At 46.6% G+C, this 12,956-nt stretch overlaps 19 non-coding genes across 19 annotated transcripts; all 19 read left to right on the top strand.

Annotated features, from left to right (window-relative positions):
• Positions 1-398: 398 nt before the first annotated feature.
• On the top strand, positions 399-471 carry TRNAA-AGC (transfer RNA alanine (anticodon AGC)). The gene has a single exon. It is a non-coding gene; the product is annotated as a tRNA-Ala (tRNA).
• Positions 472-577: 106 nt separating this feature from the next.
• On the top strand, positions 578-676 carry TRNAY-GUA (transfer RNA tyrosine (anticodon GUA)). Its single transcript has 2 exons — positions 578-614; positions 641-676. It is a non-coding gene; the product is annotated as a tRNA-Tyr (tRNA).
• A 740-nt stretch (positions 677-1,416) lies between these two features.
• TRNAA-AGC (transfer RNA alanine (anticodon AGC)) lies at positions 1,417-1,489 on the top strand. The gene has a single exon. It is a non-coding gene; the product is annotated as a tRNA-Ala (tRNA).
• A 914-nt stretch (positions 1,490-2,403) lies between these two features.
• On the top strand, positions 2,404-2,476 carry TRNAA-AGC (transfer RNA alanine (anticodon AGC)). Its single transcript has one exon. It is a non-coding gene; the product is annotated as a tRNA-Ala (tRNA).
• Positions 2,477-2,582: 106 nt separating this feature from the next.
• TRNAY-GUA (transfer RNA tyrosine (anticodon GUA)) lies at positions 2,583-2,681 on the top strand. The gene is made up of 2 exons: positions 2,583-2,619; positions 2,646-2,681. It is a non-coding gene; the product is annotated as a tRNA-Tyr (tRNA).
• Positions 2,682-4,437: 1,756 nt separating this feature from the next.
• On the top strand, positions 4,438-4,510 carry TRNAA-AGC (transfer RNA alanine (anticodon AGC)). The gene has a single exon. It is a non-coding gene; the product is annotated as a tRNA-Ala (tRNA).
• Positions 4,511-4,616: 106 nt separating this feature from the next.
• TRNAY-GUA (transfer RNA tyrosine (anticodon GUA)) lies at positions 4,617-4,715 on the top strand. The gene is made up of 2 exons: positions 4,617-4,653; positions 4,680-4,715. It is a non-coding gene; the product is annotated as a tRNA-Tyr (tRNA).
• Positions 4,716-5,454: 739 nt separating this feature from the next.
• On the top strand, positions 5,455-5,527 carry TRNAA-AGC (transfer RNA alanine (anticodon AGC)). The gene has a single exon. It is a non-coding gene; the product is annotated as a tRNA-Ala (tRNA).
• A 1,961-nt stretch (positions 5,528-7,488) lies between these two features.
• Positions 7,489-7,561, top strand: TRNAA-AGC (transfer RNA alanine (anticodon AGC)). Its single transcript has one exon. It is a non-coding gene; the product is annotated as a tRNA-Ala (tRNA).
• A 943-nt stretch (positions 7,562-8,504) lies between these two features.
• On the top strand, positions 8,505-8,577 carry TRNAA-AGC (transfer RNA alanine (anticodon AGC)). The gene has a single exon. It is a non-coding gene; the product is annotated as a tRNA-Ala (tRNA).
• Positions 8,578-8,683: 106 nt separating this feature from the next.
• Positions 8,684-8,782, top strand: TRNAY-GUA (transfer RNA tyrosine (anticodon GUA)). Its single transcript has 2 exons — positions 8,684-8,720; positions 8,747-8,782. It is a non-coding gene; the product is annotated as a tRNA-Tyr (tRNA).
• Positions 8,783-9,521: 739 nt separating this feature from the next.
• TRNAA-AGC (transfer RNA alanine (anticodon AGC)) lies at positions 9,522-9,594 on the top strand. The gene has a single exon. It is a non-coding gene; the product is annotated as a tRNA-Ala (tRNA).
• Positions 9,595-9,700: 106 nt separating this feature from the next.
• TRNAY-GUA (transfer RNA tyrosine (anticodon GUA)) lies at positions 9,701-9,799 on the top strand. Its single transcript has 2 exons — positions 9,701-9,737; positions 9,764-9,799. It is a non-coding gene; the product is annotated as a tRNA-Tyr (tRNA).
• A 739-nt stretch (positions 9,800-10,538) lies between these two features.
• Positions 10,539-10,611, top strand: TRNAA-AGC (transfer RNA alanine (anticodon AGC)). Its single transcript has one exon. It is a non-coding gene; the product is annotated as a tRNA-Ala (tRNA).
• Positions 10,612-10,713: 102 nt separating this feature from the next.
• On the top strand, positions 10,714-10,812 carry TRNAY-GUA (transfer RNA tyrosine (anticodon GUA)). The gene is made up of 2 exons: positions 10,714-10,750; positions 10,777-10,812. It is a non-coding gene; the product is annotated as a tRNA-Tyr (tRNA).
• A 739-nt stretch (positions 10,813-11,551) lies between these two features.
• Positions 11,552-11,624, top strand: TRNAA-AGC (transfer RNA alanine (anticodon AGC)). The gene has a single exon. It is a non-coding gene; the product is annotated as a tRNA-Ala (tRNA).
• A 102-nt stretch (positions 11,625-11,726) lies between these two features.
• TRNAY-GUA (transfer RNA tyrosine (anticodon GUA)) lies at positions 11,727-11,825 on the top strand. Its single transcript has 2 exons — positions 11,727-11,763; positions 11,790-11,825. It is a non-coding gene; the product is annotated as a tRNA-Tyr (tRNA).
• A 739-nt stretch (positions 11,826-12,564) lies between these two features.
• On the top strand, positions 12,565-12,637 carry TRNAA-AGC (transfer RNA alanine (anticodon AGC)). Its single transcript has one exon. It is a non-coding gene; the product is annotated as a tRNA-Ala (tRNA).
• Positions 12,638-12,743: 106 nt separating this feature from the next.
• TRNAY-GUA (transfer RNA tyrosine (anticodon GUA)) lies at positions 12,744-12,842 on the top strand. The gene is made up of 2 exons: positions 12,744-12,780; positions 12,807-12,842. It is a non-coding gene; the product is annotated as a tRNA-Tyr (tRNA).
• The last annotated feature ends 114 nt before the right edge of the window (positions 12,843-12,956 follow it).

A 12,956-nucleotide genomic window follows, 5' to 3' on the forward strand; every position in this document is an offset into this window, starting at 1 on the left:
AGCACAAAAAAAAGCAACAAGGGCAAGAGTGCTTTCTCCCACTTTCCATTCCATCTACTAGGTCATTGGAGAAGAACTAAAGTCAGTAGCGACCCTTATTGGCAGCAGCCCACTACTTTGTTTGAAGACAAAGTGCTTTGTATTTGACTTAATACCTCTAGCGACCCGTTTTGTCTGCTTCCACTTTTGGGAGTCTGATTACTTTTTACCGGTTGTATCACACCTTTCTAAAATTCCTACTTTTTGTTGACCCCTTGCTCAACACTCTGTGAAGACAAAAGAAATGTTGTAAAATACACAGTCCTCCATTCCAATGAAACTGTGTGGCGTTCCATCGTTAACTCTGACATCGCAGTTCCGCTCATCCGCCCGCGTCTCTTGCGCAGATGTGTATAGATGGGGGATTAGCTCAAATGGTAGAGTGCTCGCTTAGCATGCGAGAGGTAGCGGGATCGATGCCCGCATCCTCCACACACATGCTTTTCCATCTTGAACCCCAGAGACAAACACTCATTTTCTGCACCTTCCGCTCGCTAGGAATGAGGATCAAAGGCTGGCAAAACCTTAGCTGGGGTATCCTTCGATAGCTCAGCTGGTAGAGCGGAGGACTGTAGATTGACAAAATGTTGAGAAAACTGTAATCCTTAGGTCGCTGGTTCGATTCCGGCTCGAAGGAACTTTTACGTCACGTTGATAACACACCGTCTTTCTTGTTGACCCTTTCCCGTTTGCATCCCATGATACAACAGCTTCTTCCTTACTCCACCGCTTTAGTGGAAAACGGCCCACATCTCTGGCAAACCATTTTTGGGCTTCTACCTGCCAGGGTAATTACCTATTACTGTTACCCTGACTCAATTAAAAAAGGGGAGTCGGGCAGCTTGCTAGAAAGAGTTACAGAGTTCAGCTGGGTAGGGTTGAGGATCAAAGGCCAAAAAAGACTCTTGTGGGGTATCCTTTCATAGCTCAGTGGCCATCAAGTTCCCCCTTTTTAGCCTCACTGCACCTCAGTCCAGAGCACAAAAAAAAAAGCAACAAGGGCAAGAGTGCTTTCTCCCACTTTCCATTCCATCTACTAGGTCATTGGAGAAGAACTAAAGTCAGTAGCGACCCTTATTGGCAGCAGCCCACTACTTTGTTTGAAGACAAAGTGCTTTGTATTTGACTTAATACCTCTAGCGACCCGTTTTGTCTGCTTCCACTTTTGGGAGTCTGATTACTTTTTACCGGTTGTATCACACCTTTCTAAAATTCCTACTTTTTGTTGACCCCTTGCTCAACACTCTGTGAAGACAAAAGAAATGTTGTAAAATACACTGTCCTCCATTCCAATGAAACTGTGTGGCGTTCCATCGTTAACTCTGACATCGCAGTTCCGCTCATCCGCCCGCGTCTCTTGCGCAGATGTGTATAGATGGGGGATTAGCTCAAATGGTAGAGCGCTCGCTTAGCATGCGAGAGGTAGCGGGATCGATGCCCGCATCCTCCACACACATGCTTTTCCATCTTGAACCCCAGAGACAAACACTCATTTTCTGCACCTTCCGCTCGCTAGGAATGAGGATCAAAGGCTGGCAAAACCTTAGCTGGGGTATCCTTCGATAGCTCAGCTGGTAGAGCGGAGGACTGTAGATTGACAAAATGTTGAGAAAACTGTAATCCTTAGATTGCTGGTTTGATTCCGGCTCGAAGGAACTTTTACGTCACGTTGATAACACACCGTCTTTCTTGTTGACCCTTTCCCGTTTGCATCCCATGATACAACAGCGTCTTCCTTACTCCACCGCTTTAGTGGAAAACGGCCCACATCTCTGGCAAACCATTTTTGGGCTTCTACCTGCCAGGGTAATTACCTATTACTGTTACCCTGACTAAATTAAAAAAGGGGAGTCGGGCAGCTTGCTAGAAAGAGTTACAGAGTTCAGCTGGGTAGGGTTGAGGATCAAAGGCCAAAAAAGACTCTTGTGGGGTATCCCTTTTTAGCCTCACTGCACCTCAGTCCAGAGCACAAAAAAAAAGCAACAAGGGCAAGAGTGCTTTCTCCCACTTTCCATTCCATCTACTAGGTCATTGGAGAAGAACTAAAGTCAGTAGCGACCCTTATTGGCAGCAGCCCACTACTTTGTTTGAAGACAAAGTGCTTTGTATTTGACTTAATACCTCTAGCGACCCGTTTTGTCTGCTTCCACTTTTGGGAGTCTGATTACTTTTTACCGGTTGTATCACACCTTTCTAAAATTCCTACTTTTTGTTGACCCCTTGCTCAACACTCTGTGAAGACAAAAGAAATGTTGTAAAATACACAGTCCTCCATTCCAATGAAACTGTGTGGCGTTCCATCGTTAACTCTGACATCGCAGTTCCGCTCATCCGCCCGCGTCTCTTGCGCAGATGTGTATAGATGGGGGATTAGCTCAAATGGTAGAGCGCTCGCTTAGCATGCGAGAGGTAGCGGGATCGATGCCCGCATCCTCCACACACATGCTTTTCCATCTTGAACCCCAGAGACAAACACTCATTTTCTGCACCTTCCGCTCGCTAGGAATGAGGATCAAAGGCTGGCAAAACCTTAGCTGGGGTATCCTTCGATAGCTCAGCTGGTAGAGCGGAGGACTGTAGATTGACAAAATGTTGAGAAAACTGTAATCCTTACGTCGCTGGTTCGATTCCGGCTCGAAGGAACTTTTACGTCACGTTGATAACACACCGTCTTTCTTGTTGACCCTTTCCCGTTTGCATCCCATGATACAACAGCGTCTTCCTTACTCCACCGCTTTAGTGGAAAACGGCCCACATCTCTGGCAAACCATTTTTGGGCTTCTACCTGCCAGGGTAATTACCTATTACTGTTACCCTGACTCAATTAAAAAAGGGGAGTCGGGCAGCTTGCTAGAAAGAGTTACAGAGTTCAGCTGGGTAGGGTTGAGGATCAAAGGCCAAAAAAGACTCTTGTGGGGTATCCTTTCATAGCTCAGTGGCCATCAAGTTCCCCCTTTTTAGCCTCACTGCACCTCAGTCCAGAGCACAAAAAAAAAGCAACAAGGGCAAGAGTGCTTTCTCCCACTTTCCATTCCATCTACTAGGTCATTGGAGAAGAACTAAAGTCAGTAGCGACCCTTATTGGCAGCAGCCCACTACTTTGTTTGAAGACAAAGTGCTTTGTATTTGACTTAATACCTCTAGCGACCCGTTTTGTCTGCTTCCACTTTTGGGAGTCTGATTACTTTTTACCGGTTGTATCACACCTTTCTAAAATTCCTACTTTTTGTTGACCCCTTGCTCAACACTCTGTGAAGACAAAAGAAATGTTGTAAAATACACAGTCCTCCATTCCAATGAAACTGTGTGGCGTTCCATCGTTAACTCTGACATCGCAGTTCCGCTCATCCGCCCGCGTCTCTTGCGCAGATGTGTATAGATGGGGGATTAGCTCAAATGGTAGAGCGCTCGCTTAGCATGCGAGAGGTAGCGGGATCGATGCTTGCATCCTCCACACACATGCTTTTCCATCTAGAACCCCAGAGACAAACACTCATTTTCTGCACCTTCCGCTCGCTAGGAATGAGGATCAAAGGCTGGCAAAACCTTAGCTGGGGTATCTTTCGATAGCTCAGCTGGTAGAGCGGAGGACTGTAGATTGACAAAATGTTGAGAAAACTGTAATCCTTAGGTCGCTGGTTAGATTCTGGCTCGAAGGAGCTTTTACGTCACGTTGATAACACACCGTCTTTCTTGTTGACCCTTTCCCGTTTGCATCCCATGATACAACAGCGTCTTCCTTACTCCACCGCTTTAGTGGAAAACGGCCCACATCTCTGGCAAACCATTTTTGGGCTTCTACCTGCCAGGGTAATTACCTATTACTGTTACCCTGACTCAATTAAAAAAGGGGAGTCGGGCAGCTTGCTAGAAAGAGTTACAGAGTTCAGCTGGGTAGGGTTGAGGATCAAAGGCCAAAAAAGACTCTTGTGGGGTATCCTTTCATAGCTCAGTGGCCATCAAGTTCCCCCTTTTTAGCCTCACTGCACCTCAGTCCAGAGCACAAAAAAAAAGCAACAAGGGCAAGAGTGCTATCTCCCACTTTCCATTTCATCTACCAGGGCATTGGAGAAGAACTAAAGTCAGTAGCGACCCTTATTGGCAGCAGCCCACTACTTTGTTTGAAGACAAAGTGCTTTGTATTTGACTTAATACCTCTAGCGACCCGTTTTGTCTGCTTCCACTTTTGGGAGTCTGATTACTTTTTACCGGTTGTATCACACCTTTCTAAAATTCCTACTTTTTGTTGACCCCTTGCTCAACACTCTGTGAAGACAAAAGAAATGTTGTAAAATACACAGTCCTCCATTCCAATGAAACTGTGTGGCGTTCCATCGTTAACTCTGACATCGCAGTTCCGCTCATCCGCCCGCGTCTCTTGCGCAGATGTGTATAGATGGGGGATTAGCTCAAATGGTAGAGCGCTCGCTTAGCATGCGAGAGGTAGCGGGATCGATGCCCGCATCCTCCACACACATGCTTTTCCATCTTGAACCCCAGAGACAAACACTCATTTTCTGCACCTTCCGCTCGCTAGGAATGAGGATCAAAGGCTGGCAAAACCTTAGCTGGGGTATCCTTCGATAGCTCAGCTGGTAGAGCGGAGGACTGTAGATTGACAAAATGTTGAGAAAACTGTAATCCTTAGGTCGCTGGTTCGATTCCGGCTCGAAGGAACTTTTACGTCACGTTGATAACACACCGTCTTTCTTGTTGACCCTTTCCCGTTTGCATCCCATGATACAACAGCGTCTTCCTTACTCCACCGCTTTAGTGGAAAACGGCCCACATCTCTGGCAAACCATTTTTGGGCTTCTACCTGCCAGGGTAATTACCTATTACTGTTACCCTGACTCAATTAAAAAAGGGGAGTCGGGCAGCTTGCTAGAAAGAGTTACAGAGTTCAGCTGGGTAGGGTTGAGGATCAAAGGCCAAAAAAGACTCTTGTGGGGTATCCTTTCATAGCTCAGTGGCCATCAAGTTCCCCCTTTTTAGCCTCACTGCACCTCAGTCCAGAGCACAAAAAAAAAGCAACAAGGGCAAGAGTGCTATCTCCCACTTTCCATTCCATCTACTAGGTCATTGGAGAAGAACTAAAGTCAGTAGCGACCCTTATTGGCAGCAGCCCACTACTTTGTTTGAAGACAAAGTGCTTTGTATTTGACTTAATACCTCTAGCGACCCGTTTTGTCTGCTTCCACTTTTGGGAGTCTGATTACTTTTTACCGGTTGTATCACACCTTTCTAAAATTCCTACTTTTTGTTGACCCCTTGCTCAACACTCTGTGAAGACAAAAGAAATGTTGTAAAATACACAGTCCTCCATTCCAATGAAACTGTGTGGCGTTCCATCGTTAACTCTGACATCGCAGTTCCGCTCATCCGCCCGCGTCTCTTGCGCAGTTGTGTATAGATGGGGGATTAGCTCAAATGGTAGAGCGCTCGCTTAGCATGCGAGAGGTAGCGGGATCGATGCCCGCATCCTCCACACACATGCTTTTCCATCTTGAACCCCAGAGACAAACACTTATTTTCTGCACCTTCCGCTCGCTAGGAATGAGGATCAAAGGCTGGCAAAACCTTAGCTGGGGTATCCTTCGATAGCTCAGCTGGTAGAGCGGAGGACTGTAGATTGACAAAATGTTGAGAAAACTGTAATCCTTAGGTCGCTGGTTCGATTCTGGCTCGAAGGAACTTTTACGTCACGTTGATAACACACCGTCTTTCTTGTTGACCCTTTCCTGTTTGCATCCCATGATACAACAGCGTCTTCCTTACTCCACCGCTTTAGTGGAAAACGGCCCACATCTCTGGCAAACCATTTTTGGGCTTCTACCTGCCAGGGTAATTACCTATTACTGTTACCCTGACTCAATTAAAAAAGGGGAGTCGGGCAGCTTGCTAGAAAGAGTTACAGAGTTCAGCTGGGTAGGGTTGAGGATCAAAGGCCAAAAAAGACTCTTGTGGGGTATCCTTTCATAGCTCAGTGGCCATCAAGTTCCCCCTTTTTAGCCTCACTGCACCTCAGTCCAGAGCACAAAAAAAAAGCAACAAGGGCAAGAGTGCTATCTCCCACTTTCCATTTCATCTACCAGGGCATTGGAGAAGAACTAAAGTCAGTAGCGACCCTTATTGGCAGCAGCCCACTACTTTGTTTGAAGACAAAGTGCTTTGTATTTGACTTAATACCTCTAGCGACCCGTTTTGTCTGCTTCCACTTTTGGGAGTCTGATTACTTTTTACCGGTTGTATCACACCTTTCTAAAATTCCTACTTTTTGTTGACCCCTTGCTCAACACTCTGTGAAGACAAAAGAAATGTTGTAAAATACACAGTCCTCCATTCCAATGAAACTGTGTGGCGTTCCATCGTTAACTCTGACATCGCAGTTCCGCTCATCCGCCCGCGTCTCTTGCGCAGTTGTGTATAGATGGGGGATTAGCTCAAATGGTAGAGCGCTCGCTTAGCATGCGAGAGGTAGCGGGATCGATGCCCACATCCTCCACACACATGCTTTTCCATCTTGAACCCCAGAGACAAACACTCATTTTCTGCACCTTCCGCTCGCTAGGAATGAGGATCAAAGGCTGGCAAAACCTTAGCTGGGGTATCCTTCGATAGCTCAGCTGGTAGAGCGGAGGACTGTAGATTGACAAAATGTTGAGAAAACTGTAATCCTTAGGTCGCTGGTTCGATTCTGGCTCGAAGGAACTTTTACGTCACGTTGATAACACACCGTCTTTCTTGTTGACCCTTTCCCGTTTGCATCCCATGATACAACAGCGTCTTCCTTACTCCACCGCTTTAGTGGAAAACAGCCCACATCTCTGGCAAACCATTTTTGGGCTTCTACCTGCCAGGGTAATTACCTATTACTGTTACCCTGACTCAATTAAAAAAGGGGAGTCGGGCAGCTTGCTAGAAAGAGTTACAGAGTTCAGCTGGGTAGGGTTGAGGATCAAAGGCCAAAAAAGACTCTTGTGGGGTATCCTTTCATAGCTCAGTGGCCATCAAGTTCCCCCTTTTTAGCCTCACTGCACCTCAGTCCAGAGCACAAAAAAAAAGCAACAAGGGCAAGAGTGCTTTCTCCCACTTTCCATTCCATCTACTAGGTCATTGGAGAAGAACTAAAGTCAGTAGCGACCCTTATTGGCAGCAGCCCACTACTTTGTTTGAAGACAAAGTGCTTTGTATTTGACTTAATACCTCTAGCGACCCGTTTTGTCTGCTTCCACTTTTGGGAGTCTGATTACTTTTTACCGGTTGTATCACACCTTTCTAAAATTCCTACTTTTTGTTGACCCCTTGCTCAACACTCTGTGAAGACAAAAGAAATGTTGTAAAATACACAGTCCTCCATTCCAATGAAACTGTGTGGCGTTCCATCGTTAACTCTGACATCGCAGTTCCGCTCATCCGCCCGCGTCTCTTGCGCAGATGTGTATAGATGGGGGATTAGCTCAAATGGTAGAGCGCTCGCTTAGCATGCGAGAGGTAGCGGGATCGATGCCCGCATCCTCCACACGCATGCTTTTCCATCTAGAACCCCAGAGACAAACACTCATTTTCTGCACCTTCCGCTCGCTAGGAATGAGGATCAAAGGCTGGCAAAACCTTAGCTAGGGTATCTTTCGATAGCTCAGCTGGTAGAGCGGAGGACTGTAGATTGACAAAATGTTGAGAAAACTGTAATCCTTAGGTCGCTGGTTCGATTCTGGCTCGAAGGAGCTTTTACGTCACGTTGATAACACACCGTCTTTCTTGTTGACCCTTTCCCGTTTGCATCCCATGATACAACAGCGTCTTCCTTACTCCACCGCTTTAGTGGAAAACGGCCCACATCTCTGGCAAACCATTTTTGGGCTTCTACCTGCCAGGGTAATTACCTATTACTGTTACCCTGACTCAATTAAAAAAGGGGAGTCGGGCAGCTTGCTAGAAAGAGTTACAGAGTTCAGCTGGGTAGGGTTGAGGATCAAAGGCCAAAAAAGACTCTTGTGGGGTATCCTTTCATAGCTCAGTGGCCATCAAGTTCCCCCTTTTTAGCCTCACTGCACCTCAGTCCAGAGCACAAAAAAAAGCAACAAGGGCAAGAGTGCTATCTCCCACTTTCCATTTCATCTACCAGGGCATTGGAGAAGAACTAAAGTCAGTAGCGACCCTTATTGGCAGCAGCCCACTACTTTGTTTGAAGACAAAGTGCTTTGTATTTGACTTAATACCTCTAGCGACCCGTTTTGTCTGCTTCCACTTTTGGGAGTCTGATTACTTTTTACCGGTTGTATCACACCTTTCTAAAATTCCTACTTTTTGTTGACCCCTTGCTCAACACTCTGTGAAGACAAAAGAAATGTTGTAAAATACACAGTCCTCCATTCCAATGAAACTGTGTGGCGTTCCATCGTTAACTCTGACATCGCAGTTCCGCTCATCTGCCCGCGTCTCTTGCGCAGATGTGTATAGATGGGGGATTAGCTCAAATGGTAGAGCGCTCGCTTAGCATGCGAGAGGTAGCGGGATCGATGCCCGCATCCTCCACACACATGCTTTTCCATCTTGAACCCCAGAGACAAACACTCATTTTCTGCACCTTCCGCTCGCTAGGAATGAGGATCAAAGGCTGGCAAAACCTTAGCTGGGGTATCCTTCGATAGCTCAGCTGGTAGAGCGGAGGACTGTAGATTGACAAAATGTTGAGAAAACTGTAATCCTTAGGTCGCTGGTTCGATTCCGGCTCGAAGGAACTTTTACGTCACGTTGATAACACACCGTCTTTCTTGTTGACCCTTTCCCGTTTGCATCCCATGATACAACAGCGTCTTCCTTACTCCACCGCTTTAGTGGAAAACGGCCCACATCTCTGGCAAACCATTTTTGGGCTTCTACCTGCCAGGGTAATTACCTATTACTGTTACCCTGACTCAATTAAAAAAGGGGAGTCGGGCAGCTTGCTAGAAAGAGTTACAGAGTTCAGCTGGGTAGGGTTGAGGATCAAAGGCCAAAAAAGACTCTTGTGGGGTATCCTTTCATAGCTCAGTGGCCATCAAGTTCCCCCTTTTTAGCCTCACTGCACCTCAGTCCAGAGCACAAAAAAAAAGCAACAAGGGCAAGAGTGCTTTCTCCCACTTTCCATTCCATCTACTAGGTCATTGGAGAAGAACTAAAGTCAGTAGCGACCCTTATTGGCAGCAGCCCACTACTTTGTTTGAAGACAAAGTGCTTTGTATTTGACTTAATACCTCTAGCGACCCGTTTTGTCTGCTTCCACTTTTGGGAGTCTGATTACTTCTTACCGGTTGTATCACACCTTTCTAAAATTCCTACTTTTTGTTGACCCCTTGCTCAACACTCTGTGAAGACAAAAGAAATGTTGTAAAATACACAGTCCTCCATTCCAATGAAACTGTGTGGCGTTCCATCGTTAACTCTGACATCGCAGTTCCGCTCATCCGCCCGCGTCTCTTGCGCAGATGTGTATAGATGGGGGATTAGCTCAAATGGTAGAGCGCTCGCTTAGCATGCGAGAGGTAGCGGGATCGATGCCCGCATCCTCCACACACATGCTTTTCCATCTTGAACCCCAGAGACAAACACTCATTTTCTGCACCTTCCACTCGCTAGGAATGAGGATCAAAGGCTGGCAAAACCTTAGCTGGGGTATCCTTCGATAGCTCAGCTGGTAGAGCGGAGGACTGTAGATTGACAAAATGTTGAGAAAACTGTAATCCTTAGGTCGCTGGTTCGATTCCGGCTCGAAGGAACTTTTACGTCACGTTGATAACACACCGTCTTTCTTGTTGACCCTTTCCCGTTTGCATCCCATGATACAACAGCGTCTTCCTTACTCCACCGCTTTAGTGGAAAACGGCCCACATCTCTGGCAAACCATTTTTGGGCTTCTACCTGCCAGGGTAATTACCTATTACTGTTACCCTGACTCAATTAAAAAAGGGGAGTCGGGCAGCTTGCTAGAAAGAGTTACAGAGTTCAGCTGGGTAGGGTTGAGGATCAAAGGCCAAAAAAGACTCTTGTGGGGTATCCTTTCATAGCTCAGTGGCCATCAAGTTCCCCCTTTTTAGCCTCACTGCACCTCAGTCCAGAGCACAAAAAAAAAGCAACAAGGGCAAGAGTGCTTTCTCCCACTTTCCATTCCATCTACTAGGTCATTGGAGAAGAACTAAAGTCAGTAGCGACCCTTATTGGCAGCAGCCCACTACTTTGTTTGAAGACAAAGTGCTTTGTATTTGACTTAATACCTCTAGCGACCCGTTTTGTCTGCTTCCACTTTTGGGAGTCTGATTACTTTTTACCGGTTGTATCACACCTTTCTAAAATTCCTACTTTTTGTTGACCCCTTGCTCAACACTCTGTGAAGACAAAAGAAATGTTGTAAAATACACAGTCCTCCATTCCAATGAAACTGTGTGGCGTTCCATCGTTAACTCTGACATCGCAGTTCCGCTCATCCGCCCGCGTCTCTTGCGCAGATGTGTATAGATGGGGGATTAGCTCAAATGGTAGAGCGCTCGCTTAGCATGCGAGAGGTAGCGGGATCGATGCCCGCATCCTCCACACACATGCTTTTCCATCTTGAACCCCAGAGACACTCATTTTCTGCACCTTCCGCTCGCTAGGAATGAGGATCAAAGGCTGGCAAAACCTTAGCTGGGGTATCCTTCGATAGCTCAGCTGGTAGAGCGGAGGACTGTAGATTGACAAAATGTTGAGAAAACTGTAATCCTTAGGTCGCTGGTTCGATTCCGGCTCGAAGGAACTTTTACGTCACGTTGATAACACACCGTCTTTCTTGTTGACCCTTTCCCGTTTGCATCCCATGATACAACAGCGTCTTCCTTACTCCACCGCTTTAGTGGAAAACGGCCCACATCTCTGGCAAACCATTTTTGGGCTTCTACCTGCCAGGGTAATTACCTATTACTGTTACCCTGACTCAATTAAAAAAGGGGAGTCGGGCAGCTTGCTAGAAAGAGTTACAGAGTTCAGCTGGGTAGGGTTGAGGATCAAAGGCCAAAAAAGACTCTTGTGGGGTATCCTTTCATAGCTCAGTGGCCATCAAGTTCCCCCTTTTTAGCCTCACTGCACCTCAGTCCAGAGCACAAAAAAAAAGCAACAAGGGCAAGAGTGCTTTCTCCCACTTTCCATTCCATCTACTAGGTCATTGGAGAAGAACTAAAGTCAGTAGCGACCCTTATTGGCAGCAGCCCACTACTTTGTTTGAAGACAAAGTGCTTTGTATTTGACTTAATACCTCTAGCGACCCGTTTTGTCTGCTTCCACTTTTGGGAGTCTGATTACTTTTTACCGGTTGTATCACACCTTTCTAAAATTCCTACTTTTTGTTGACCCCTTGCTCAACACTCTGTGAAGACAAAAGAAATGTTGTAAAATACACAGTCCTCCATTCCAATGAAACTGTGTGGCGTTCCATCGTTAACTCTGACATCGCAGTTCCGCTCATCCGCCCGCGTCTCTTGCGCAGATGTGTATAGATGGGGGATTAGCTCAAATGGTAGAGCGCTCGCTTAGCATGCGAGAGGTAGCGGGATCGATGCCCGCATCCTCCACACACATGCTTTTCCATCTTGAACCCCAGAGACACTCATTTTCTGCACCTTCCGCTCGCTAGGAATGAGGATCAAAGGCTGGCAAAACCTTAGCTGGGGTATCCTTCGATAGCTCAGCTGGTAGAGCGGAGGACTGTAGATTGACAAAATGTTGAGAAAACTGTAATCCTTAGGTCGCTGGTTCGATTCCGGCTCGAAGGAACTTTTACGTCACGTTGATAACACACCGTCTTTCTTGTTGACCCTTTCCCGTTTGCATCCCATGATACAACAGCGTCTTCCTTACTCCACCGCTTTAGTGGAAAACGGCCCACATCTCTGGCAAACCATTTTTGGGCTTCTACCTGCCAGGGTAATTACCTATTACTGTTACCCTGACTCAATTAAAAAAGGGGAGTCGGGCAGCTTGCTAGAAAGAGTTACAGAGTTCAGCTGGGTAGGGTTGAGGATCAAAGGCCAAAAAAGACTCTTGTGGGGTATCCTTTCATAGCTCAGTGGCCATCAAGTTCCCCCTTTTTAGCCTCACTGCACCTCAGTCCAGAGCACAAAAAAAAAGCAACAAGGGCAAGAGTGCTTTCTCCCACTTTCCATTCCATCTACTAGGTCATTGGAGAAGAACTAAAGTCAGTAGCGACCCTTATTGGCAGCAGCCCACTACTTTGTTTGAAGACAAAGTGCTTTGTATTTGACTTAATACCTCTAGCGACCCATTTTGTCTGCTTCCACTTTTGGGAGTCTGATTACTTTTTACCGGTTGTATCACACCTTTCTAAAATTCCTACTTTTTGTTGACCCCTTGCTCAACACTCTGTGAAGACAAAAGAAATGTTGTAAAATACACAGTCCTCCATTCCAATGAAACTGTGTGGCGTTCCATCGTTAACTCTGACATCGCAGTTCCGCTCATCCGCCCGCGTCTCTTGCGCGGATGTGTATAGATGGGGGATTAGCTCAAATGGTAGAGCGCTCGCTTAGCATGCGAGAGGTAGCGGGATCGATGCCCGCATCCTCCACACACATGCTTTTCCATCTTGAACCCCAGAGACAAACACTCATTTTCTGCACCTTCCGCTCGCTAGGAATGAGGATCAAAGGCTGGCAAAACCTTAGCTGGGGTATCCTTCGATAGCTCAGCTGGTAGAGCGGAGGACTGTAGATTGACAAAATGTTGAGAAAACTGTAATCCTTAGGTCGCTGGTTCGATTCCGGCTCGAAGGAACTTTTACGTCACGTTGATAACACACCGTCTTTCTTGTTGACCCTTTCCCGTTTGCATCCCATGATACAACAGCGTCTTCCTTACTCCACCGCTTTAGTGGAAAACGGCCCACA

Source organism: Hyperolius riggenbachi, chromosome 4 (genome assembly GCF_040937935.1).
Source record: "Hyperolius riggenbachi isolate aHypRig1 chromosome 4, aHypRig1.pri, whole genome shotgun sequence".
Classification (NCBI taxonomy): domain Eukaryota; kingdom Metazoa; phylum Chordata; class Amphibia; order Anura; family Hyperoliidae; genus Hyperolius; species Hyperolius riggenbachi.